This window comes from Palaemon carinicauda, chromosome 34 (genome assembly GCF_036898095.1).
Source record: "Palaemon carinicauda isolate YSFRI2023 chromosome 34, ASM3689809v2, whole genome shotgun sequence".
NCBI classification, from domain to species: Eukaryota; Metazoa; Arthropoda; class Malacostraca; order Decapoda; family Palaemonidae; genus Palaemon; species Palaemon carinicauda.
This window is the reverse complement of record NC_090758.1, coordinates 71,367,231-71,391,775: the sequence shown is the minus strand read 5'-3', so window position 1 is coordinate 71,391,775 and position 24,545 is coordinate 71,367,231. Positions and strand designations below refer to the sequence as shown.

The window sequence follows — 24,545 nt, the reverse complement described above, 5'->3', positions numbered from 1 at the left end:
TGAGTCCCCGGATAAAGCCAAAGCCAGTATGGCTGGGGACTTTCCACCCTTCCTAAGGGATAAGTCACCCTTTGTAAATAGCGTGGTTTGTATTTCGGTTACGGAACAAATGACAAATTCGAAGATAATTTGTATTTTTCCTAACTATACAAACCTTAGCTATTTACACATATTTGCCCGCCAGCCCTGTCCCCCAAGACAAGTCCTACCTCTAAGTGAAAGTGAGTATTCACCTGTGTGTGAGGGGGAGGAGGGGTAGCTAGCTACCACTCCCCTACCCCCCCCCCCCCGCTAACTAGCGCGGGGGTAATACACCCTCGTTAAATTCTAATGGCTCGCCATTTCAGCTACGCTAAAAGTAATACCCTTTGTAAATAGCTAAGGTTTGTATGGTTAGGAAAAATACAAATTATCTTCGAATTTGTCATATTCATCCCATTTTCTAGACAGTCATTTGAAGCTCTTAAAACAGCCCTTACAGTATACCGAATAGTCTGGCATGTTCCTTACACATTCTCCTCTGTCCTCATACACCGGGCAACACTGACATTACTAAACAATTCTTCTTTGTTCAAGGGGTTAACTACTGCACTGTCTTTGTTCAGTGACTACTTTCCTCTTGGTAAGGGTAAAAGAAACTCTTTATGTATGGTAAGCAGCTCTTCTAGGAGGACACTCCAGAATGAAACCATTGTTCTCTAGTTTTGGACAGTGCCATAGCCTCTGTACCATGGTTAAAAAATGTCTTTGGGTAGAGTGTTCTTGTTTGAGGGTACACTCAGACACTATTCTATCTGTAAACTTATTTCCTTTCCTCACTGGGCCATTTTCCCTGTTGCAGCCCTCATAGTGCTTATTGCATCCTGCTTTTCCAACTGTAGCTTAGCTAGTGATAATGGTAGTTGGATAAAAGAATAATTCAAGAAAAGATTAAAACCTTGGAAATGGAACTGTACCCATTTATATCATGACCTTGGATAACTGAAGATTTAAAAATGAAACTGTTATACATCCAATAATTTAAACTTTTCTAGATGTTATTTATGGCAATTTATCTTATTACATGTATGGCTAGATTATATTAGTGGATCTTTGGGAAAACTGATCTCATTATTTATAGGCATTGCATGTACTGTATGGCTTGTGGTATAGATTCTGGTCATTTGACATTATCCTGGGGATTGGATACTGGATTTTCACACTTTCAGTTTATAGGTATGATTAACAAAGTGATGTTTCTATTACCAGCAGTTTTTAATTTTATTTATCCTTTTTTCAGATATCACAGTAACTTGGATTGTTTAAGTGATTCTCGTCAGGCGATGTTCGTTGGCGAGTTTGAAAGTCTGAAGGCGATAAATGTGATGGGATAGTGAAGTTCAGGACTCCACACACAGTCGTAGACAATCCCACCGGTGGAGCTGTGCTATGCATGGAATACTTTGACATGCGCATTTTGAATTGACGGAGGGGAATGCTCGGAAAAAAGTTAGCCGAGTGAGTATTTCCTGCGTTTGAAACTTGAATGTTTTCGTTATTTGTTCCGTAACGGGAATACAAACTTACGCTATTTATTTAGGGGTATTACTTTCTGCATATATGATATGACGAGCCATTAAAATTTAGCGAGGGTTAACTACCCATACCGCAAGTTAGTGGGGGTAAGCTTGCTACCGCTCCCACTCACACACTGGTGATTTAGCTCACTTTGCTTTTGGCTCGGATGGTGTACGGTCGTTACCGTTCCTCATCCTTCGCCGTTATTTGGACTGCCATTAATTCTTTTGCTTTTTCTTTGTGTTAGTGTGTGTATGTATTGACTTCTGCGAACATGCGCACCTGCCCTGGACTCAATGGACGGCCCTGCGGAACCTATATGTCGGCGGTGGAGACCGATCACCACACCCTTTGTCCGTCTGCAGAGGTCAACAGTGTAATAGTAACAACCAGTGTAGCGAGTGTTGGGAGGGGTCTGCCTTCCAGTGGGAGAGGTTTGGGCAACGGCAGAAGTCGTCGTCTAAGCGTAATATTCGAAGGGGGAAAACCCAAAGCCTCTTCTTCCGTCTCCCAACCTTCCTCCGAAGCTCCTACTCGTTCGGTCTCTTCCGAGAGACCGTCGAATAGTAGTGTAGACACTTTTAATTTCGGCCAACCCCGGTCCTCGAGAGATGGTGTTGCTTCCCCTAGTGAAGCTGCCCCACCTCTCTCCCCAGGTGAGGCCTTTTCTATGTCTTCTGTGTTACAGGTATAGTCGTCCTTGGGGCTTCCGGGTTCGCCCTCCAGTGACTCCTTGCTGCAGCTCATCCTCCGGGGTGCAAGTGTGCAGCCTTCGTCGTCGACTTTGGAGGTAGACCCTCTTGCGCTCGTTGACTTCTTGGTGTCAGAGGTGTCTTCTGTAGTGTCTGCTGACACCCCTCCCCCTCCAGACTGTCCAGCTGTTACTGCCGACTTAGTTTCCCCCGGTCCTGATCATCCTTCGAGGGGGAAACTTAGTCCTACGTCTATCTCCTGCGAGTGTTTCTCCCCCTCTGGGGAGTTCACTCATAGAGACTCTTCTTCAGAGGACTGCTGCTGCTCATGGTCAGCTTGCTGATCCAACGGCCCTTAGAGGGCGTCTCTGTTGCAGAGCTCGCACGCCGCTTTGCCTTAGAGGTCGTCCTTCACCATCGGTGAAAAGGCGCCTCTTCGGCACTTCAGCCTCGTCATCGCAGCCGTCTCCCGCAGAGTAGTCTCCGCTTCAGTCGTCTCTTGGCCCTTGACCTTTGCCTGTTCCTGAACCTTCTCCCGACAACGCTGCTGCTAGTCCTCGACTTTGGTCCTGGACCCTTCTGTAGATCGTTCGCGATCTTCGTCTATGGATATTCGCCCTTCCAAGGGCTCATCCCTGTTCCTGTGCTACCTACTAGCAGACCTGCCGACCTACCATCACCGTTCCTGTTCCCGGTACAGCCTCCTGAGGCCCAACCTAAGTGTGCAGCTGCGCACCAACGCTCTTCAGCTCCCTGCAGTGCACCAGCGCTCACCTTACAGAGTGCCCATGCTCTCCAACCCGTCAGCGCTCTACAACGCTTCGGCGCGCACCCACACCTGCTCGCCCTCAGCGTCTTCCAGTGCGCTAATGATCACTGGCGCAACAGAGCTTACCGAAACTTGAGTGCTCACACATGCAACTTTGGTCTTCTGCTTGCCAACGCTCTCCTATACGACAGCTACAGCCTGTACGCCAGCGATCTCCTGCGCGCCAGTACTCTTCCTACACGCTAACGATCTCCTGCGCGCTAGCACTCTCCTACGCGACATCACTCGCCTGCGCGCGCTACAGTTCTCTCCTATGCGCTAGCACTCACCCCTGCTCCAACACACTCCCGCGCACGCTCACCAGATCTCCCTCATAATGAGAGAATGCCTTGATGAAGTCATTGAGCTTCAGCACGGCATTTCATTCCTGTGCTGAAACTTGGTGACGGGCAAGAGGGCTCTCGAACTTGGGGAAATTGCTCCCCCAGTTCGAATCTAAATTTTTATGAATAGTACTTACCTGGCAGTTATATATATATAGCTGATATCTCTAAATCGGCAGAATTTTTCAAAACGAGGCAACCGCCTTGTGGTGGTTAGGAGGTAGGTGGTAACACCCGTCACAGGGTGGTCCAAGGAATCATTCCCGTGTCCAAGACTTCAGTTCATCTCTGCCGGCTGGATCGAAAACATCGTCGGTCCACCATTGAGAGTTTTTCGAATCATTTTCCCTTCTTCGCTTTTTTTGGACTTCGTTTGGTGAAGTACACTGATTTAGGGTTTTGGCAATCGTGTTTTATTATTATTATTATTTACTTTGTTTATCATGAGTGATAACTTAATTTTCGTGTTTGTGCGAGTTGGTTGATCCTCACAGTTTGTATGCAGAGGTTTTGTTTGTGCACTATATTTTAGGTGCAAAGTTTTTAATCCTGATGACGGAAATACGTTCCGGCAACTCTATGACGTCACAGTCGTGTGACGTAATCTTCATGTGTGTCTTGCAAATTCTCTTTATTTGTTTTATGCAAAGAATGGGAGGAATTCCACTTATATAAGTTTTTTAACTTTTAATGTAAAATTTTAAAGAAATATTTGTCCATTTGGTATTCGTTCTTTAAATCATCGATCTAATTTCATAATTAAATAGAACTAGCGTATGGTTAATTTACGCTGTTACTCGTTACTATCGGTGCAGTCCCAGTTGGCTGTTATTCTCCAACAACAACTAATTTATATGGTAATTCTAGTTTGTTCCGTAACCGAAATACAAACCACGCTATTTACAAAGGGTTATTACTTTTAGCGTAGCTGAAATGGCGAGCCATTAGAATTTAACGAGGGTGTATTACCCCCGCGCTAGTTAGCGGGGGGTTAGGGGAGTGGTAGCTAGCTACCCCTCCTCCCCCTCACACACACGTGAATACTCACTTTAACTTTTGGCTCGGACTGTGACAGACGTCTCTGTCTTGGTCCTCGCTTGGCAGCCATTGTCTGTTTTGTCTTTACTTAATCGCTTACTTTTCTTTTACTCAATATATATGTAAACATGTTTTCATGTTTGTATATATATTTGAGTATAGAAATAAGTAAGTTTCCTTTTCAGATGTGTGTGTGTAGTGTACGATATCTACGTAGAGGCCTCGGCAGTTAGGCCACCACGGCGTATTTTATGGGTGGCGATCGAGTTTGACTTATGTCTTTCTCTCTCTCTCTCTCTTGAGGTCGTTCACCCTTTTACTACGTGTTACTACGCCCTTGTAGCCTAGCTTCCTTTCCGTGTGGGGGGTTGCTACGTCGTACGTTTGTATCAATTAGTTATGAATCTGATTGTAGTTGTTTTTTTGTTTTTTTCAGCTTGTAGAACGATTCCTTTCGGGGTTTTCGTTCTTTCTTTAGTGTTCATTCATTTTTAAATTACATAATTACATAGTTACATAATTATAATTGTTATAATTCTGTTTTGGTTACAGCTCTCCTTCCGCGAGTGTAAGTGGTTGTGAGGGCACGTGCCTGTTGTGTAATTCTTGTTCCTTTCCCTCGGGATTCCTCTTCGGAGCCTTCCCGGGCAAATGAATGTGTACTAATATTATTTGTTTTATTTTTTACAGTTACCGATCTAGTTCGTTTCTGTAATATAGCAACGGTGTGAGCTGTCTGGTTGAGTCCTGGGGATTCGGCTGTTGCTGCCTCCCCCCTTGTATTTTCGTCAGGGGCGTGTCTCCTTCTACTGGTAGTACTCCCGTGTCGACGGACAGCTCTCCAGTTCATTTTAGAACAGTCAGGAGGCTTGCCTCCTTGGGCGGATAACTTTTCTTCCGAGGGAAGTTTTTCCTGTCCAGGCTTGAGTTTTTCCCCTTTTGGGGGGTTCTTGCCTTTTTTTCGTGCGACTATGCTCTTGGTGCTGAGCGGTCGCACCTGCAGTTTCGCTCAAGGGGCTGGGCAACTGCAGGAGCTCCTCTTATAGGTCACTGGCTGACCAGTCTCTTCCACGAAGTGTTTCTCTTTCGTTCGCGAGAGAGTACGCTCATAGAGACTCCTCTTCGGAGGTTTCTTCTGTTGCTGTTGGCCTCCCTCGCCGTAAGGCCCTCCGTCCGCCTCGTCGTAAGGGCCTCTTATCTCCCTATAAGGGTGCTTGAGGCGCCCTTTTGGATCATTGTTTGCAGCCTACAACTCCTTTTTTCTCGATCTTCCGCCTTGGTGCAGATGGACAGCAGTGTGATCTCGTCTTCCGACGGGCAACGGTCTTCCCGACGGACAACGGTCTGCCCGACGGACAGCGGTCTTCCGACGGACATCAGTCTCCCGGCGGACAACGTTCCCTTCGGGGCAAAGGGTTGCCCCCACGGGGGTTCTTCCCTTGCGTGTCAGGGTTTCCCTGCGCGCCCTTCTGCTCATCAGCGCTCTCCTGTTCGTCAGCGCTTTCAAGATGATCTTCCCTGCGGTTCCTGTTACGTGCCCTGTGTGCCCACGTTCGCCCTCGCGATCTAGAACTTCGGTTCAGGTCGGGGTCAAGGACTCTTCTTCTTTGCGCAGGCTTCCACGCGTAGCCTTCTGCTCGTCAGCGATCATCAGCTCGTCAGCGATCATCAGCTCGCCAGCGATCATCAGCTCGTCAGCGATCATCAGCTCGCCAGCGATCTCCGGATCGCCCACGTGTGTTACAGCTGGCACGCCAACGTTCTCCAACACTTCTGAAGGAACATGGTTCGCCAGCTACTAGCTCACCTGAGGATGCTGATCGCAATCGCGCGACCCTCAACTGCGGATGCTGATCGCCATCGCGCGACCCTCAACTGCGGATGCTGATCGCCATCGCGCGACCCTCAACTGCGGATGCTGATCGCCATCGCGCGACCCTCAACTGCGGATGCTGATCGCCATCACGCGACCCTCAACTGCGGATGCTGATCGTCACGCGGTCATTATCGCCAGCGATCTTCTTCACCTACGCGGCAGCACGATCCCTCGCCGTCACGCCATCGCGCGACCCTCAACTGCGGATGCTGATCGTCACGCGGTCATTATCGCCAGCGATCTTCTTCACCTACGCGGCAGCACGATCCCTCGCCGTCACGCCATCGCTTGCGTTCGTCGCCTCGGACACGTGTTCATTTACCTGCCCACCCTCACGCCCACTCGCCTGCGCGCCCACGCGATCGCTCGCCCGCGCGACCGCTCGCCCGCGCGCCCGCGCGACCGTTCGCCCTCGCGCGACCATAGTTCGCGGCGAATTCCACAGCCGGTGGTAGCAGCAGGGACGCGTGCTCCTAGACGGCACTCGGGATCACCTCCATCCAAGCACAGGTTGGTAGTGCAGGACGAAGACAGGTCAGTACAGCATTCTTCCCCACCTTCTTTTCAGGCAGGTACCGTCGGGTCCACTCCAAAGGATCGCCCGTTCCCTTTCACCTTAGCGAGGATTTCGGACTCTGTGTCCTTGGAGCAGCAGACATGGTTTGGTCCGCTGGCACGGGCGTTAATGAGGGTTATGAAACCAGCACTCGCCGGCCAGGGTAACAAACCAGCGGCTGTCTCTCCTACGCTGAAGAGAAAGAGAGGAGTGGACTCCGTGGTGACTTCCCCCAGGGCGAAGTTGGTTCCCAAGAGGTCGGTCTCGAGGGTCCCCTCTCCTGCACGAGTACTCTCTCCTTCTCCCGCCCTGGAAGGATTTTTGGCGGGGGGGCTTTCCGTTCAAGATTTCTCCATCGGACAAGTGGTGACTGCTTACCTCTTCCTCTGGGAGCTTACCAGGTTCTTTCCCTCCTCGGTTACGGCCCGAGGTTTGGTTCAAGGAAGCTACAGGAAGATCAAGGGTACTTTCCTCCTCTCGAGCTCAGACACCTTGGCCTTTCGTCGTTAAGTATCTACTTGCGGACAAGCTCGATGTTGTACCATCTGGACGCGCTGACTGAAGGCTTCCTTCGGGTGTCTCATCTGTGGAGGTCGACGACCTCAGACACCCTTCCATCCTTGAGAAGAGTTTCGTCTGTGCCCAAGGACAGAGACTTAGACAGCTGCTGTGCGGAGTAAATCGACTTCCGGTTTCACTCCTCCAAGGCGCTTTCTTCCAGACTCTGCAGGGCTCCAGCGCCCTTTTCTTTCAACCACGTCGGCCTAAGTTATCGGCTACGACAACTGGGACAAGGTGTCCAATTGCAGTTTCCTCCTGTCAGGACCCTCTTAATGAGAGAATGCCTTGATGAAGTCACTGAGCTTCAGCACGGCATTTTATTCCCGTGCTGAAACTTCGTGACGGGCAAGAGGGCTCTCGAACTTGGGGAAATTGCTCCCCCAGTTCGAATCTAAATTTCTCTCTCTTATCTTTTTCTTCCTCTTTATATTGCTTCAACCTTCTCCTAATATTATAAACTTTCTTTCATGATGCTGTCCCAACCCTATGAGTAAAATTTTCCATATGTATATGTGTATATTTTTACATATATATGTATGTTTATTATCTTTTTTTTTTCTCTTTATGGCATGGATGTTTCTACATCTGTGATTGCCACTTGGGCGGATGTTTCTGCATCCGGTATTGCTGCCTGCTTTGATGAATGTGAAAGGTGTCGCGGTTGGGAGGCGTTTGTGCTCAAAGCTATATGTGAGTGTATAGGATGATCTCAGCCATCCCGAAGATGGTTTGGACCTTTTTGGCGGAACTATTTCAAGTGTTGGGTCTTCGGAATCCAAGGGGATCCAATGCTTGGGGTAGGACTCTCGGCTTCTGGCCGGAAGCCCGTCATTACAGATATGGGGAGGATGATTCCATAGTTTCTTGGTCTCAGTCCTAACAGGCGGGTTCAGCTTACACCTGTGCCTCTATATCTGTTTTGATGCTATCCTTCGGGTAGGGTATGGAGTGGACCATCTGGGAAGTATACTCTCACTGTGCCGGTAGTGGAGAGTGCAAATTTCCTTCCCAACATGTGATGCCTTAATGTTCTCAAGCAGGTAAATCAAACTATTCAAAAAATCACTCTTCTCTTTTCTTTATTCCGATGGATTCTTGTGAGAATGACCCCACCTCCCCTGGATATGCTGACTCGCCCCCGGCATTGTTGACGACCTCTGGCAATTCATTTAAAGAAAACTCTGTTGACGACGTAGGAACTAAAAAGGACTGTTCTTTAAACATTCCGAAAAAGGGTAATTTGGGCAACACAGGAAAACTGAAAGTCCTGCACGTTACCCAAATCCCTTTAGAAGCTAATTATGATGTGCTACATACAATATTTGAGTGTTACGGATCAATAAAAGAAATTAGAATGAAACTTCAAGATGATAATTGGGAATCTTGGTTATCATTTAATTGTCACGAGGAAGCATTTAATGCAAGCTGTAACATTGTTGATATTAAAGTAGGTAATATGAGTGTTAAGGGTGCTCTGTGTGATGGGGCACCTAAAGATCTGGATGTCTACAGACCAGCAGACTGGGCTGATAAAGATATAGAGGCAGATATACCATCCCAAAGAAAGCCAAAACCACCAATGTGGCTTCTTGCTCAATCTGTAGGAGGTACGGAAAATTATTTCAAGATATGCAAATTTCTTCAGAGGAAGGTAGGTACGATCGCACCTGGAGATATATCTCGATTCGGGAAGAAAAGTTTCTTGATAAAGGCCAAGTCATACACACAGTCTGTTATACTGTCTAATTTGAAGACAGTAAATGATGATATAAAATTGGACATCAAACCCCATCTAAACTTTAGCTATGGAAGGGGAGTGGTTTTTAATAGGGATCTGTATGAATTTACTGAAGAGGAGATATTGGCCATGTGTCCCCTATCAGTGTGGAAAGTACATAAAGTACCTGGAACATCAATGATTGTTCTTACTTTCCCGGAGGCTGATGTACCTTTCCACATAGACATAGAAAACGAAAGGATCAGAGTTCAACCTTTTAAGCAGAAGCCACTGCAATGTTATAATTGCTTTAAATTTGGACATCCTTCCAAAGTTTGCAATAATGAAAAAATTTGTAATACTTGCTCCAAAATTTACCATGGGGATTGTACACTTGAGGCAAGGTGCTTAAACTGCAACTCTAATCATAAATCTAATGATAGGAGCTGCCAGTTTTATAAGTTAGAAGAGGCTGCCCTCAATAAATCAATTATTGAACATGTAAGCGTGGGGCATGCCAAGAGATTATTAAATAAATCTAATACTTATGCAAAAACATTAAAAACAGGAGAAAAAGTTCCTCGGGAATCATCTCACCCACCTACTACTGTAGGTAGTTCTCGAAAAAGGAATTCACAATCTATTGATAAAGTGCTGCATAAGACAAGAACATCTCCTCCTAAAGATTTATCATTGAGTATCAACAAAAAGACATTGCCCACCACTATCAAACCTTTGTCCCCCATTACAAAGGATAGTACTAACCTCTCCCAGGCCATATCCTTGCCTGATTTAATGGAGATTCCACCTGACACCAAGTTATCAGGTGCACCTGTAGTGGGGAAGGTACAAAAACCTGGTAACTTGCAACCTATTAATCGTAAAAGAGAGAGACCTCCATCTCTCTCACCCCCTTCCATAAGAAATACTAGAATTATGACATCAAATAAATATGATGTTTTGTCTGTTGATGTTGGCGATCAACCAGAAGACAATTTAAATAAATCAGAAATTCAAGTTGAGGTCCACCATCCCCCTCAACAAATATATAAAAAAGATACAAAGAAAAACTCCAACGTAAAACCCAACATAACAAGACCATCTCTGAAGAAACCTACAAGTAATAATGTTAGATTAAAAACTGCTAATGGGAAGACCTCACCCAAGACGTCTTCGAGAAATAATCCATAGTTTTCTCCTCCATTTTGCAATGGAACTGTCAGGGTTTGAGGGCAAAATATGAAGAACTTAAGCTCCTAATTCATGAGCATTCCCCCATAATAGTATGTCTACAGGAAAGTATGCTTGATTCTAACACTCCTAGTCCTCGAGAGTATGTTAGCTATAGAACACCATATAATCAACAAGCAGGGAGCCATGGCGGAAGTCTCATATACATTCGTCGAGATGTTCCCCAAATACCCATGTCTATACGTACAACCCTGCAGGCAGTTGTAGTACAAATTGATATAGGGAGAAAATATACAATATGCTTTCTGTACTTACCTCCAAATGATGATATTTTATATGATGATTTAGCAGAAGTTATTCAACAACTCCCTCAACCTTTTCTCTTACTGGGAGATATGAATGGTAGACATCCTTTATGGGGTGATGTTTTGGCCAACACAAGGGGCTATACCAATATTATCTCATCAATTGTGGAGAATGAGGATGTGGGGCTCCTTAATACAGGAGAGCCCACGCACTTCCATGTTCAGACAGGTACTTTGTCATGCATTGACCTTTCAATTGCAAGCTCTAACTGCCTTCTTGATTTTGATTGGAGGACATTAGATGATTGGCATACTAGTGATCATGCACCAATCATTATAAACACCAACAAGGGTCCACCTTTGCAAAGATCGCCACGTTGGAATCTAGACAAGGCAGACTGGGTTAAATTTTCTGAGCTAAGTGAAATCGAAGGGAGAGCAGAACAGTTTGAAAGTATCGATGATACTATAGACCTGCTGAATGGAACTCTTCATACAGCAGGAGTCAATTCAATTCCCAAAACAACAGGGTTATTCAAACGACGACCAGTCCCGTGGTGGTCTTCAGAACTAACTGTACTCCACAGAGCCACAAGAAGATCTCTAACACGATTGCGTAGACTCCGAACTGATGAGAATTTAATTATGTACAAGAAATGTAGAGCACAGTTCCGTCGTTCCATGAAAGAAGCAAGGCGCCAGTCATGGATGTCTTTTGTTTCCTCCATTAACAGTAGAACACCACCATCTTCTGTGTGGAGGAAAGTAAAAAAGATAGCTGGCAAATTCACCCCCAACCCACCACCAGTGTTGAAGGTGGATGGCCAGTATGTAACTGAAGCAAATGAAGTTAGCAATGCCTTGGCTAATCATTTTTCAAATGTATCCAGCAAGTATGAAAGAGCCCCTGGTCACCAGTATAGGAGCACTGAAGAAAATAAAATTTTAAATTTTGCAACAAGAAGGGAAGAGTCGTATAATTCTCCTTTCACTGAAAGAGAATTTGATTCCGCACTTGCTCATTGCAACGATACAGCCCCTGGACCCGATGGAATTCCATATGCAATGATTAAACATGTACATTTTAATACAAAGCTATTTATTTTAAGCATTATTAATAGAATATGGCATGATCATAGTTACCCAAGTGTTTGGGAACTAGCCATTATTTTAGCCTTTTTAAAACCCGGTAAAGACAAGTTTTTAGCAGCAAACTATCGTCCTATTGCATTGACATCTTGTTTATGTAAAATCATGGAGAAGATGGTCAATGCAAGGCTGATATGGTACCTTGAAAAGAAAGGTATTTTATCACCGATTCAATGTGGATTCCGAAAAATGCACTCAACGACTGATGTGTTGATACGACTTGAGTCTTCTATTTGTGAAGCCTTTGCTTCCAAACAGCACCATGTTACAGTATTTTTTGACCTTGAAAAGGCATATGATACCACATGGAGATATGGTATTCTTAAAACCATTCATGAATTGGGATTGAGAGGAGAGCTTCCACTATTTATTCAGGCATTTCTTTCACGTAGAGTTTTTCAAGTGAGAGTGGGGGAAACTCTATCAGAGAGTAAGTGCCAGGAAGAAGGAGTTCCTCAGGGTAGTGTGCTGAGTGTAACCCTTTTTGCACTAGCAATTAATGGGATATCCTCAGCCATTCCCCGGGATGTTCTCTCAACATTATTTGTGGATGATCTCTCAATATCATTTGCTGGCACTAGAATGGCAATGGTTGAGAGAAAAATCCAACTCTCTATTGATAAAATTATCCAGTGGGCTGACATGAATGGATTCAAGTTCTCGACAAGTAAAACTACCATTGTCCATTTTTGTCGTATCCGGGGAGTACATCCAGACCCGGATATATACATTAAAGGTCAACGGATACCATGTGTATCGGAAACCAAATTTTTAGGTTTGATATTTGACTGTAGACTTACCTGGGTTTCTCACCTAAAAGCGCTAAAAGCTAAATGTGTTGAAGCTCTGAATATCTTAAAAGTATTGTCCCATACATCATGGGGGCAGACCGCAATACTATTTTAAAATTATACAAGGCCTTGATTTTTTCCAAAATTAGTTATGGTTGTGAGGTATATTCTTCAGCCACCCCAAGCCGGTTAAAAATATTAGATTCGATACATCATGCAGGTATTAGATTGTCTACTGGAGCTTTTAAAACCTCGCCTATCCCAAGTCTCCTTGTTGATGCTGGAGAGTTACCTCTAGACCTTTACCGAATGGCTTCCATTCTTCGGTATTGGTTTAGATTGCAAAGACTCCCTAACTCTCTAGCCTTTCAGACTGCAAGCCTTGTAAGACACGCATCATACTTTGAGTTGCACCCAAAATCTCCTCAACCTTATGGCTTTCGGGTGAAACGATTATTAAATAGTCTGGATATAATTAGAAATAAGGTACTTCCATTCAAGGTATCATCAACGCCTCCATGGAAGTTACCAGAGATATCTTTTTGTAAATATTTTATTGGAGATAAGAAGAATATGTCAGACATAGAAGCCAGGTCTCTTTTTAATGAACATGTTAAAGAACATAGAGGATCAACTTTTATCTATACTGATGGCTCCAAATCTGATGCTGGCGTTGGATTTGGAGTACATAGTAATGGTTTTAATTGTAGAGGTGCAGTTCCTCTGACCGCTTCCATATTTACTGCCGAACTGTATGGCATATTAGCTGCTATTGAGAAAATAGCGTTGGAGAAGGAGGGTAATTTTACAATTTTTAGTGATGCAAGGAGTGTCCTTCAAGCTATGGAAGTTTTTAATTCTAATAACCCTCTAGTTTTAAAGATTTTAGAATGGCTTTTCCTTATTGGACGGAGAGGTATAACAGTTCAATTTTGTTGGGTTCCAGCACATGTAGGTGTGTGTGGGAATGAGAAGGCAGATTCACTGGCTAAGGAGGCTGCATCCGGGTTGCTGCCAAGAAGATATCCCATTCCCTGTAATGATTTCTTACCTGACATCAAGAAATTGGTTTGCAATAAATGGCAACAGCAATGGGATAGTCAAGATGGCAATAAAATGAGGGAAGTAACAAATGACATATCTCCTTGGAGGTATAATATGATGCCCCGAAAATGGGAGACGTCTCTTTGTCGTCTCCGTATTGGTCACACTCGGTTGACACATGAGTTTCTGCTGAAGGGCCAACAGCAACCGTATTGTGACAACTGTTTAGTACCTCTAACAGTAAGGCATTTGTTGACCGAATGCCCCAATTATAACATCTTGCGGAATAGATATTTGTTTGAGGCTCGAGGTGAGGGTGGTAGGTTCATCCTTGCCAAGATTCTTGGAAATGATGTGTCCTACCATGCAAGTGGCATTTTTAGATTTCTTTCAGAAGCAGGTCTTCTGAAAAATATTTAACTTTTATGACATTCAATTTTTATGATTTTAATTGAATACTCTTTAATTTTTTATTTCATTTCATTTTTTACTTTTGTATATATAAATTAAATGTTACCGGCGTCAATGACCTTAGATGTCAGGATGCCTGAAAACTTTAAATCATTCATTCATTCTTGTCAGGAACAGATGGCACGGGAGACTCCCCCGGGGGGGCATAGTCCTAAAAGGAGTTCACGAACTCTAGGATTGCAGGTTTTTTCGCTGGGAGGATGCTTAAGGTTACTCATCCGAATGACAGCTTCCCGATGCCCATTCCCGCACAATCTCTGTGAGTAGCCAAGGATATCGCGCCTGCCGTCTCTGTCAGCGAATTCAGTGTCTCTGAACCTCTATGCCATAGCGTCAGCAGAGTTGCCCGGTTGGGCAGAATGATCCATACCTTAGGCGAAGGTCTTCCTTAGGATCATCGACGGCTTCACCCCCGGCCCCCTCAGTTGATCCTTTCTTGTAAGGAAGGATCTGAGAGGGGATGTCCATAGTCGACCTCTCAGCCCTGATCAAGTTTGTCGAACAAACTTCGGCCAGCGTAGACCAGCAGAATCGATCAGACTGGTAACGAGGCGACAGGACTCCTTTAACCCTGGATCGGAAGGACGGGTACTTTCAGTTTCCATTCCATCCATATTCCAGGGTGCTCGTCGAATTTAGCCTAGACTGCAAGTATTCCTGCTTATGATGCAGTGTGGCTATCCCGCCGTGGCATAGCAGGTTTGTTTCCCCAGAAAACTCTCCCTGCCTTCCTCTTGGCCGCTCAGGTGCAGGCTTCCGCCTCCTCTGCTGATTGGAGGGCTGGTCAACTCCGGTAGGCTCGGGTTTCGACCTTCTTCAGCGCCGGGACAAGCTTCCGGATGCTGACCATGAGTGTGGGCTCATGGTATTTTGCTTGGAGCCTTCTCTTCCTCTGCCTCAACATCTGGAGTATCTGGCCATGATATTGAGTCAACCGCCTTACCACATTGGAAACCCCGCTTCTCGTCCGTCCAGCGAGGTTAAGCAACGTCGGTACTTGGATGGGTGACCACCTGGGGACGCCAGATTCTGTTACCGCATCCTCCGAGCCTTCCTTTCGATTGACTGTGGCAAGACTGAGGAGAGTCGCAGTACCTGTTCTCAGTCAAGCAGAGCTTTCAGCCCTACCTTGAAACGTTTCCTAGTTCTTCTTTCCTCATTGACCCGTCTATAGTCCGAACGGTCGCCTCAGGATAAGTTCCATGTGGGGCGATCCAAGTTTCGGTGGCTTCAGGCAATGTTTAACCGGACTCCCTGGCCCTATGGGACCAGCGTAACTATTAAACCTGCAATGGGTGTTGACCTATAGAGCCTCTTGATGGTAGTGGATATTCTCGTCCTTTCCCCACATTCTTGATGCGGTTCTCGGACTCGTCAAAGGAAAGGGGGGGGGGGGGGGGGCATGTTCCGGTCCAGGCCTATGGTCAAGACCTGAAGGATACCTCTCCATCATTCAGGCAGGCTTAAGGGCCTTAGTCTGGCCCCTCTTCAGATCCTACAGCTCCTGCCAAGTCGCCCCGTTGCGCGTCGACTTCATTCTAACCAGCAGGGGACGCATTTTCACACCTTCACATCTTGCAGTAGAGATACCGGGATGATTGAGATTCTCTCAATTCCACCATCGGCTCTCTCATTCCAGGCAGGGGAATGTTTCTCTCAGACTATCTGAGCAGAGCCTCATAGAGAGAGTGTACCTAGGGGTCTTTGACCTTGGGTAACCAGCAAGTGCTGGTCTGGGGGACCTGATCGCGACAGCTTGGAACCTCAAGCTTCCACTAGTCTTCCCCCCAGTCTCAGACCCCGAGACTCTGGCAAGATGCACTCCGGTGATGGTGGGACAACTTCGACGCCTGCGTCTTCCCTCCTTTTTGTCTGCGGACAATGGGTCTCAACAAAACCAAGTTGTCTGTCAACCTTTCAATGGGAGAGCTCCACTGGGACTATGCACAGAACGGTTTCTGGACCCTCTGCTTCCCCTGACGGAACTCCCAGGAGAGCTTCTCCCACGGCGCAGACTACTCAAGCAACCACACTGCGACATCTCTCCCGAACCGGGGCGTCGCTTCGGCTTCATGCCTGGAGACACTACGCTTCCTCCTCTAGAAGAGACAACCCGCTACAGTCGCGGTACGGAGGTCGCGTCATCTGCGATAGTCATCCACAGGGGTCTCCCAGACAAAGTGAAGAGTCTAAGGTGGTGGGTGCCGTGGGAGATATACCTCTTCCCGTGAGGCCTCTTCTCCAGCAATAACGGTCTTATTGCCTTTCGGCGGGAGGAAACTCCTTTCCGCTCTCGGCAATGAAGCCTGTCGCTCAGCCTTTCCCTGACCTTCAGGCTTAAAGGAATAACTTTTTCCTGCCCGCTGGATCTATCCTCGCTCATGCGAAGCTACGATCGTCCCTGCCCTAGTCGGAGGAAGACCTCCAACTTGGAGCATGGCTCGGACTTTTAGTCCTTTAAGAGATCTTCTCAAGACCCTTTTACGACAGGCCTCGGATTGTATTCCGCCTTGGGTCTTCTGCTCACTCTGGCCACGGCCAGAGTGTAAGCAATCTTCTTGGTCTCTTACTACTCCCCCCTTTCTAAGGAAGAGGGGAGGGCAACATTCAGGCTCGCTTCTGAGTTGTTGGCTAGACTCAGAATCTGAGGGTCCCGACCCTTCGGTCCGATTCATTCAAGATTTCGAGTCTCCATTCTGTGTCTGATGTCCCAAGACCTTCTCTTTCTTGCCAGTAAGGAATCGAGAGGTTAGCGCTGTGAACAGCTGCAGTTTGGCCTCAGTTGCAGCCGATTTGGGAACACAAGGAGGACATGGGGGGAGAGTCACCAGTATACCTCTTCAGCCCGGACTCGAGGACATTCATCTCGACCTGTCTTCAGACCCTCCCCCGTCACGTCGCCCTACAGCACGATGTTGGATACATCGCAACGTCCCTCGCCTTCGAGTAATACTATTCTGTGACGCAGGTGCTACAAGCTGGAGTCTGGAAGCGTCTGATGACCTTCGCAGCCCGCTTCCTGCAGGGCATGACCCACAGGAGTCTCGATACGTTTTCTATCGCTCTGTGGTGGCTACACAACAGCTGGTCTAACCTCAGGCTCCTTTTTGGACAGGTAGCAGAAGGTTGAGGGCATTGTTATCAGGTTTTAGTCTGCATGAACGAAAGAAGTATGTCTGGCCCTTACTTCTTTCTTCATCATCCCCTCTACGGGGAAGCAGCATCCTGGTCTCTGCATAGCTGACCTCGAACCTCTGCAGGTAAACCATGCTTCCTTGTGTTCCGAGTATTGAGTCAATACTGTCGCGTCCCCCATACCCTGACGAGGTGGTATTGGGAAAGTCCTAACCCAGAGTTCCCTCTGGAACTCCAGGTCAACTGCCTAAGACGAGTCACACTTCTTCCTTCACACACAAGCTTACTTAGGCCACATGGTTCCTTGCGGAGCAAGGAACTTGTGAGGTGCAGGGACTCCTTTTCTCGAGTGCGACTCACTCGGATTCTGAGTCCCCGGGTAAAGCCAAAGCCAGTATGGCTGGGGACTTTCCACCCTTCCTAAGGGATAAGTCACCCTTTGTAAATAGCGTGGTTTGTATTTCGGTTACGGAACAAATGACAAATTCGAAGATAATTTGTATTTTTCCTAACCATACAAACCTTAGCTATTTACACACATTTGCCAGCCAGCCCTGTCCCCCAAGACAAGTCCTACCTCTAAGTGAAAGTGAGTATTCACGTGTGTGTGAGGGGGAGGAGGGGTAGCTAGCTACCACTCCCCTACCCCCCCCCCCCCCCCCCGCTAACTAGCGCGGGGGTAATACACCCTCGTTAAATTCTAATGGCTCGCCATTTCAGCTACGCTAAAAGTAATAACCCTTTGTAAATAGCTAAGGTTTGTATGGTTAGGAAAAATACAAATTATCTTCGAATTTGTCATTTTAGTAGCATTTTCATTTATATGTTCCTATTGTTTACATTTATATATATAGATACGTTATTGCTATATCTGTTTTTTTTTATCATTACAACTCGCTAGTTTTTGAAAACCCTTTGAATTAATTGTGGATTACATTTGTTTTCCCTTTTTTCTGTTCATTTTAATCTTTAACGTATAACTTTCCCGGCGTTTGTATGTAACTACCGGGTAGGTATTTATGACATTTAATTTTACCGGTGGTTATATATAACTACCGGGTGAGTGTCTTCAACATCTATTTTTAATCTCAACTCTTGCCCGGTGGTTTTTTCTTTTTGTGACCGCCGGGTAAGTATGTTTTGAAAGTTTATTTATTATGGAAATGTCAGTTTAATATTCTATAAAAATATTTTGTTACCGTTTATATTGCAAGTACTAGAGACGATTTTGCTTTCTCATTCAAGCCCGTGGCTGAAGAATAAGTTCTCTCACAACGGGCAGGACTAATTATGGTTTTTTGTGTAAGAGTTTAATAGTGCAAGGTTTGAGTGCTAAATTAGGCATTGGATTCTTTCAGCACAGGGACGTTGTTATTCCTAGCCTTAGACCTCTTCCAAGCTCCACGGCCCATGGGAGAAGGAACGTCGATCGGCGAAAGGAAACGAGAGGCGTTAGCTCACGAGCAAACGCCCTCGCGAGCGTTCCTGTTAACGTTCCCAAGAATGCTCGCCCTTGCCATGGGAAAGCAAAGAGCGTTGAACGTTAAGATTCTTACACTGCTTTTAGAGGTTTGCATTGCATCACTTTTGATTTCCTTATGAACCCTCTGGTCGGAACCGAACGCGCCAAGCGGCATAATGAATATCATTTTGCCTTAACGCTCGGCGCTAAGTCTTTCAAGACAGGACGAATGCAGTCTCGTCTTTCAGAGCAAATGCAGCCTCGTCTTTCAGGGCAAATGCAGCCTCGTCTTTCAGGACGAATGCTGCTTCGTCTTTCAGGACTAATGCAGCCTCGTCTTTCAGGGTGAATGCAGCCTCGTCTTTCAGGGCTAATGCTGCCTCGTCTTTCAGGACGAATGCAGCCTCGTCTTTCAGGGCGAATGCTGCCTCGTCTTTCAGGGCGAATGCTGCCTCGTCTTTCAGGGCGAATGCAGCCTCGTCTTTCAGGGCGAATGCAGCCTCGTCTTTCAGGGCTAATGCTGCCTCGTCTTTCTGGGCGAATGCTGCCTCATCTTTCTGGGCGAATGCTGCCTCATCTTTCAGGACGAATGCTGCCTCGTCTTTGAGGACTAATGCAGCCTCGTCTTTGAGGACTAATGCAGCCTCATCTTTCAGAGCGAATGCAGCCTCGTCTTTCAGGGCGAATGCTGCCTCGTCTGTCAGGGCGAATGGAGCCTCGTCTTTCAGGGCGAATGGAGCCTCATCTTTCAGGGCGAATGGAGCCTCGTCTTTCAGGGCGAATGCTGCCTCATCTTTCAGGGCGAATGCTGCCTCGTCTTTCAGGACGAATGCAGCCTCGTCTTTCAGGACGAATGCAGCCTCGTCTTTCAGAGCGAATGCTGCCTCGTCTGTCAGGACGAATGCTGCCTCGTCTGTCAGGACGAATGCAGCCTCGTCTTTCAGGGCAAATGCGGCCTCGTCTTTCAGGGCGAATGCAGCCTCGTCTTTCAGGGCGAATGCAGCCTCGTCTTTCAGGGCGAATGCTGCCTCGTCTTTCAGGGCGAATGCAGCCTCGTCTTTCAGGGCGAATGCAGCCTCGTCTTTCAGGGCGAATGCAGCCTCGTCTTTCAGGACGAATGCAGCCTCGTCTTTCAGGGCGAATGCTGCCTCGTCTTTCAGGGCGAATGGAGCCTCGTCTTTCAGGGCTAATGCTGCTTCGTCTTTCTGGGCGAATGCTGCCTCGTCTTTCAGGGCTAATGCTGCCTCGTCTTTCAGGGCTAATGCTGCCTCGTCTTTCAGGGCGAATGCAGCCTCGTCTTTCAGGGCGAGTGCTGCCTCGTCTTTCAGGACGAATGCAGCCTCGTCTTTCAGGGCGAGTGCAGCCTCGTCTTTCAGGGCGAGTGCAGTCTCTTCTTTCAGGACGAGTGCAGCCTCGTCTTTCAGGACGAATGCAGCCTCGTCTTTCAGGATGAATGCAGCCTCGTCTTTCAGGGCGAGTGCAGCCTCGTCTTTCAGGGCAGCCTCGTCTTTCGGGGCGAGTTCAGCCTCGTCTTTCGGGACGAGGGCAGTCTCGTCTTTCGGGACGAGGGCAGTCTCGTCTTTCGGGACGAGGGCAGTCTCGTCTTTCGGGACGAGGGCAGCCTCTTCTTTCGGGACGTGGGCAGCCTCGTCTTTCAGGACGAATGCAGCCTCGTCTTTCAGGACGAATGCAACCTCGTCTTTCAGGGCGAGTGCAGCCTCGTCTTTCAGGGCAGCCTTGTCTTTCGGGGCGAGTTCAGCCTCGTCTTCCGGGGCGAGTGCAGCCTCGTGTTTCGGGACGAGGGCAGCCTCGTCTTTCGGGACGAGGGCAGCCTCGTCTTTCGGGACGAGGGCAGTCTCGTCTTTCGGGACGAGGGCAGCCTCTTCTTTCGGGACGTGGGCAGCCTCGTCTTTCGGGACGAGGGCAGCCTCTTCTTTCGGGACGAGGGCAGCCTCGTCTTTCAGGACGAGGGCAGCCTCGTCTTTCAGGATGATAGGACGATCGCCGCCTTGTCCTTTCAGGGCGACGCCACGTCTTATAAGATCTTTGTCAAGGATGACTTTAGTGATCACTTTTCTCCTGTTGAATTGTTTGAGGTTAACAGAAGGAGAGGATCCTAAGTTCTGTTGCTCCATGTTCCCCACCTCCTGAGTTTTCACTTGGTCATTAATGGAGCTTTAAGAATATATTAATTTTTTTTTCTTAAAACAGAAACCTTTGATGACTAACAACAGTAGGAGCCAGACTTTGCTACTTCTGGTGAGCCTGGGAGAGGAGAGGAGCAGACCTTTGGTCCGTGTTTTTACTAGGATAGATGCGAAATCTTTTTCCCAGTGAATCCTCCTTTGTTAGTTACTCCGATAAGACTTTTCTGCCTAACCGACTTTGCAACTTCAATGTGTCTCTTTTGGGAGAGGGAGTCTTTTGTCCGGTCCTGGACGTAAATGCTCTTTACGCCTTCGTTCAGAAGTCAAAGTTCTCCATGGAGACATCAAAATCTTTGGAGAAGATGGGAGCAGACCTATGGTCAGTACTTCTTCTGAAGGAGGATTACTTTTTCCTTTTATAGGGAAACCTAGTTTAGTTTTTAGCTACAACGATTCTGTCTCCCAGTTCTAGAGAGGAGTCTAAGTGGCAGGCTATGCAATCAAACTTTATCTGAGGTTTGTTTACAAGGAAGAACAGGTGTAGAATGGGTCAGTTTCAGGCGTGTGTTTTGGTCTCAGCTCCGCCCCTCTCATGTTCACGTAACTTTTGCTTTATGTAGCGGAATACTGCTCTCTGGAGAAATCAGAGCGTCCCTGTATCTGGATTTTTAGATAACGTTGAGCCTATCAAATAATTAGGTCTTCCTGTCAACAAGATGAGTCTCTTCTGACACCAGGACGCTCAGCACCTTGTCTTTTAGAACGTTCAGCGTCTCGCTCTGTTAACCTCTCGACTCCACGTCTTACAGGAATTTTGGCACCGCGTCTTACAGGACTATCGGCTCCACGTCTTACTGGACTTTTGGCACCGCGTCTTACAGGACTCTCGGCGCCACGTCTTACAGGACGATCGGCGCCACATCTTACAGGACGATCGGCGCCACATCTTACAGGACGATCGGCGCCTCGTCTTACAGGCTCCACGTCTTACAGGACTTTTGGCACCGCGTCTTACAGGACTATCGGCGCCACGTCTTACAGGACGATCGGCGCCACGTCTTACAGGACGATCGGCGCCTTGTCTTTCAGGACGCTCGACGTCGAAGTTTCTAGCATGAGGCATGACTTTGAACATGAGAATCTAGGACTTCGTGATGACACTAGTCGAATCGTGTGTCGAGATCAAGGACGCCTTCGTCCTGATTTCTTAGATCTAAAAAGGAGGTTTGTTCTAGGGCAAGAAACATCGGGCCAAACATGCTCAGCAGGAAGAGACTTGTTTTTCCCTCAGAATGGTCTCTCAACCCGCAAGTCTGTCAGTCTCTGGATGTTGTGGGGCAGACCTGTAACAGACCTTTTTGCCTCCAACTGGAAGAAGAGGATCCCCTGCTGCTGCTCCCTAGTCCCGGACGAGGAAGCTGTAGCAGTGGACTCCTTCCTGATGGAATGGACGGGGGTGGACATGTTTGAGATCATATATCTGGTCTTCAGGAAATTCGCACTCCTCGATTTGGGGCGAATGATCCTAGCGGCTCAATTCTGGCCTGCTAGGGAATGGTTTTCGGAAGTGATGGGCATGTTGATGGACTTCCCAAGAAGACTTCGGCAAGTCCAGATCTTCTCAAACACCCCCTCTTCGAGAGGTATCATCTTACCCCCCTTGCTCTCAACTGACTTCCTTCAGACTGACTAGAAGCTTGTCAGATCTCGAGGCTTTTCGGCACAAGCGACGAAATCTATCGCCAGAGCAAGGAGGATCTCTTCACAAAGAGTCTACCAATCTAGGTGGGAGACCTTTAGAGCTTGGTGCAGGCGGCACAAGTTTCCTCAACCACTGCCTCTCTGAGCCAGATTGCAGACTTCTTCTTGTACCTCAGACAGGATGCTAAGCTGGCTGTATCTACCATCAATGGATACAGCAGTATGCTCTCCACCGTCTTTAGGCATAAAGGCCTAGAGTTGTCCCAAAATCAAGGTTTGCAGGACCTCATTGGGTCTTTTCAGACGACGTAATAGGTACTCTTAAACCTGGATGTGGTGTTTAAGTTTCTGTGCTCCAAGAAATTTGAACCTATCTCGCTAGCCTCTCTTCGGGTTGTAGCAAAGAAAACCCTCTCCCTTATGACTCTAGCGAATGCCAAGAGGTCAGCGAAGTCCTGGCGATTGGGAAGAGGGTGAGCTTCAATTAGGATAGGGCAGTTTGTGCCTTAAGGTTCATCTTTCTCGTAAGAGCGAGAACCCTTCGTAACCCTGTCCTACGACGTTTGATGTCATTAACCTCACGAACCTAGTGGGTCGAGAGAAGGAATGACTCCTCTGCCCAGTTAGGTCCCTCAAAGTTTTTTTGGCTCACACTATGAACGTGAGCTGTGCATCCAACTTGTTATGGTGTTCAGTGAAAGATCCGCCAAAACTCCTGTCTAAGTATGCTTTGTCCTTTTTCCTGAGGGAGAAAATTAGGGAAGCCCACCTCTTATGTGAGGAGAAACACTTCGCCCTGTTGAAATTACGGGCTCACGAAGTGAGAGCCATTGCTACCTCTCTAGCATATCAGGAATATATGTTAGTTAGGCTATTCATGTCTTCGCTTCTCATTAACTTAGAGAGGTGAGAGTAGACTTTGGCAAGTGCTATACCTTGGGCCCATACATAGCTGCGGTTTCTGTATTAGGCAAAGGAGTTTGTAACCCCACTCAACCTTGGTTTATATGCATGTAGGAGGGTTTGTGTTTTTATGATGGCCTGAGGACTTCGTCTTGTGGTGCGGTTCCCTCAGTCTAGATAGATAGTTTTTATGTCTATGTTGCAGGGTTAGGTGGTTAGTTTTAGTAAGGTTGCAGGTTTTATTATATGGGGCGAAGGTAGTTTCTGAAGTCTAGTTAAGTTGTTGGTCTTATCCCTTTGACAGACTCGATTGAGTTTTTTGCAGCTTTGCAGGCTTACTCCTGGATAAACTCTCCTAAGGGAAAGCCACTCTAAAGGCTGTACCTTTGAATCAGCTACCTTAGCAAGGAATCTAGGTGTTTTTATCTCCTACAACTCTTTTGTTGTTTCCCCAACGATGTTTACTGTCTGTTTCCCTCCTCCAAATGTGTGAATCAGCTATATATATATAATTGCCAGGTAAGTACTATTCATAAAAATGGAGTTTTTATGATAAAACAAAGTTTTATGAATACTTACCTGGCAGTTATATATATATTCGAAAGCCCACCCACCTCCCCTCAGGAGACAGGTCGGGCATAGATGAACTGAAGTCTTGGACACGGGAATGATTCCTTGGACCACCCTGTGAAAGGGTGTTACCACCTACTTCCCAACCACTGCAAGGCGGTTGCCTCGTTTTGAAAAATTCTGCCGATTTAGAGATATCAGCTATATATATATATATATAACTGCCAGGTAAGTATTCATAAAACTTTGTTTCATCATAAAAACTCCATTTCTCTCTTTCACCTTTTTCTTTTTCTCAATATTACTTCAACCTTATCCTAATTTTATAAACTTTCTTTCGTCTTGCTTTTCAAACTCTGAGAAAAATTTCCCTCATATATGTGTATATATTATGTACATATATATTTATTATTTTATTTTTCCTATGGCTTGGATGTTTCTACATCCATTGTAGCCCCCGGCGGGGATGTTCATACATCCTTTATTGCTGCCTGCTTTGATGAGTGGGAGGAGGTATCACGGTTGGG

General features: G+C 46.8%; 1 long non-coding RNA gene across 1 annotated transcript in view; it reads left to right on the top strand.

Annotated features, from left to right (window-relative positions):
* The window catches only part of LOC137626443 (uncharacterized), an 88,862-nt gene that overhangs the window by 12,836 nt on the left and 51,481 nt on the right, over window positions 1-24,545 (top strand). The window contains exon 2 of the long non-coding RNA XR_011041037.1: window positions 1,280-1,497. This is a non-coding gene — a long non-coding RNA (uncharacterized lncRNA). The remainder of the gene's footprint in view (window positions 1-1,279; window positions 1,498-24,545) is intronic.